This window comes from Orcinus orca, chromosome 3 (genome assembly GCF_937001465.1).
Source record: "Orcinus orca chromosome 3, mOrcOrc1.1, whole genome shotgun sequence".
NCBI lineage: Eukaryota > Metazoa > Chordata > Mammalia > Artiodactyla > Delphinidae > Orcinus > Orcinus orca.
In genome coordinates this window covers 82,292,262-82,295,620 of record NC_064561.1, presented here as the reverse complement: position 1 = coordinate 82,295,620, position 3,359 = coordinate 82,292,262, and the positions used below count along the sequence as shown (strand labels likewise).

At 43.3% G+C, this 3,359-nt stretch overlaps 1 pseudogene; it reads right to left on the bottom strand.

Annotated features, from left to right (window-relative positions):
- Positions 1–901: 901 nt before the first annotated feature.
- Positions 902–2,862, bottom strand: LOC125963997 (elongation factor 1-alpha 1-like; annotated as a pseudogene).
- Between the last annotated feature and the right edge of the window lie 497 nt (positions 2,863–3,359).

The window sequence follows — 3,359 nt, the reverse complement described above, 5'->3', positions numbered from 1 at the left end:
AGCTCTAAAGTTCCTTTTAAACAATGTGTACTACTAGAAGGAAGCTTCTCTAAATTTTATTGGCTTTCTCTTCTCCCCACAAGCAAACGAGTATTTTCATTTTTAATATATTGTATGGAGCTACCAGCAGTTTTCTTTTTTTTTTAATCTGACATTGATTTATTTTTCTTCATCCCTTAGGTTAAAACAATGAAAAGAAAGAAACTAGTCTGTAGGACCAAACACTTTATATGAAACTTTGACTTCAGAGAGGCTCGAGTAGCATTCTTTCATTTGTTTCACGGTGCTGGTTGGTTTAACCTTTTCTGCCTCGTCCAAACACACTGATCTCCCTGCCAGCTGGGAGTCTGCTGGCCCAGCTGCACTATGTCATGTCAAAAACCCACGGGCCTTCCTTCCTACCTGGTATCCACAGTTCCCAAAGGATTTAGTCAAGATAATACTGCCCCCCATTTTGAGCTGACCTCTGTGTGAGAGTTACCCAGTTTCATCGAATTTTAAGAATGACTCCAGGATAATATCTTGGGAGGTTATAAAGCTTTACTAAATAGAAAGTCTAGTGTGCCCTGACCCTAAGCCTTCTTTCCTCCATCTAAACTCTCAATCCCTAGTGATTCTTAGCCTTCCTAGAACCACCATGAAGTTGTCCACATTTCATGTCTTCTTTCTCTTTCACATTTCATTTTAGTTGCTGAGCTAAAGTCCTGAAATGGCATTTTCACAAATTCTCCTTTCAGAACTAGAAATAACTATATCTCCTTTAGTCCAGTATATTACAATACAGTATTGGGTTTTTAAAAATAAATTAAAACAGAAAAAACTTCAATTTAGGCATTCAATCAATGATTTTCTTTATTTTCCATTTTTGTGTAGGGTGGGGAGCACAGAAGAGAGGGGAAAAAAAACCCCAATGTGTAACATTGCAGGAACAGTGTATATTTCATGTATTATAATAGAATTAGCATATTTCCTGATAAATTCCTCAAAACTGTGACCATGTTAGATTTCCAGTGGAGGTGGGAAATCTATAAAGCGGCAGTGCTTTGGAAATCAAACTTCTTGTTACCTGTACTCCATGTGCGCATGACTTTGAAATGGTGTTTTTATTAACAAGTAGATCTATCGGGAGGCATCCCTGCTGCCTCTGCCCCAGCTCATTCCTCTCTTCCCGGTTTCCATTCTCTTCATCTTAGTCTTCATTCCCCACTTTTTTTTTTCACTTTTTTTTCTCATTAAACTTTCTTTTAATGGTTTTCAAAATTCTGTGACAGATTTTTGGTCAAGTTGTTTCCATGAAAGAGTACTGTTTTTTTAAAATGAATACCTTACACACACACAAAAATGGTTCACAAAACATTCTCCTTTCCTCCTGAAGGTTTTACGATGCATTATTATCACTAACTAGTCTTTTACTAATAAACTTAAATGGCCAATTCAGACCACCCATTCTGAGACTGTTCTACCACAATTAAGAGCAGGCTGGCAGGTATTAGGGATAATATTTATTTAGTCTTCTGAGTCTTCCCGGCAGACTTGGTGACTGAACCAGCTCCAGCCACCTTCTTGTCCACTGCTCTGATGACACCTGTGGCAACCGATTGTGTCTTATCTCACAAACAGCAAAAGGGCCCAGAGGCAGATAGAGAAGCTATCAACACAGGTGGGCTTGTCAGGAACCACATCAACTCAGCAGCATCACCAGATGGCGTGAGTTTGGGCCCAGAACAACAATCAATCTTCTCAGCTCAGCAAACTTGCAAGCAACGTGAACTGTGTGACAATTCAGCGCAGGTGTGTAGCCAGTCCTGATTTGGCCTGGATACGGCTCAGGATCATCACCCAAGCCATGAAGCCAGCTGCCTCCACTGGTGGGTCATTTTTGCTCTTCCACCAGCCACACTGCCCATGATGAACATCTCTGACAGACACGTTCTTGACACTGAAGTTCACACTGTCCCCAGGAAGGGCTTCACTCAAAGCTTCATGCGTTTCAACAGACTTGACTTCAGTTGCCTGGAGCAAAGATGACCACCATGCTAGGGGTGAGAACACCAGTCTCCACTCGGCTGCCAGGGACAGTGTCAACACTACCAATTTAGTAGATGTCCTGGTGGGGCAGAGGCAAGGGCTTGTCAGTTGGACGAGTTGATGGCAGGGTGCGATCCCAAGCCTCAAGCAGCACGGTTCCACTGGCATTGCCATGTTCACAGGTGACTTTCCATCCCTGGAACAAGGCACGTTAGCACTTGGCTCCAGCATGCTGTCACCGTTCCAACCAGAAATTGGCACAAATGCCACTGTGTCAGGGTTGAGTCAATTTTCTTAATGTAGGTGCTGACTTCCTTTATGATTTCCTTGTATCACTTCCGGCCACAGAGCAGCTCAGTGGGATGCATTTTGTTAACACCAACAATTCGTTGTTGCACACCCGGTGTGGAAGCCAGAGGGGCATGCTGACGGTCTGCCCGTTCCTGAAGGTCCCTGCTTCAAATTCACCAACACCAGGAACGACAATCAGGACAGCACAGTCAGCAGGAGATGTGCCTGAAATCATGTTTCTGATAAAGTCTCTGTGTCCTGGGGCATCAGTGATGGTCACAAAATACTTGCCGGTTTTGAATTTCCATAGGGAGCTATCAAGGGTGACACCAAGCTCACCTTCAGCTTCCAGTTTATCCAAGACCCAGACCGCCCTGAAGGAGCCCTTTCCCATCTCAGCAGACTCCTTCTCAAATTTTTTGATGGTTCTTCTGTTAATCCCACCATGTTTCTAGGTCAGATGGCTAGCAGTGGTAGACTTGCCCGAATCTAGGTGTCCAGTGATGACCATGTTGATAGGAGTCTATTCCTTTCCCATCTTGGCTTAGATTTAGCAGTGGTTTTCATGACATCTGTGTTCTGGCAGCAAACCCAATGCTTCTTCCCTCTTTTTATGTCTTTAATTCCCATTTTTCTCCTTTGGACTTTGCCTTGCCTTCAGTGTGCACACTGGACCTTAGCCCTCGGTGAACTAACACTTAACGGTTTCATGACCCTTAAACCACATCAAGAAAGTCACAAAAGGCTCCTCAAAGGATCGGGAAGAAATACTGCACCTATAAATACACACAGCCGACTTTCTAGGTCTCCTTCAATCATAACTTCAACCTCAAAAAGCAGTTGAAAAGGCCGTCTAATTGTTTACAACATTTGTTAGAACCCTGGATGCAGTTTGGTTTGGAGGTGTGATTCTGATTTGGAAGTTTCCCAGATGATTCTTGTCCACACCCAAGTCCCCACTGAGATCCTTCCCCAGATAGCCATTGAAGAACCAGAAATCACAATGAAATGCCATAGTCCATATGAAGCTATTTCCACTG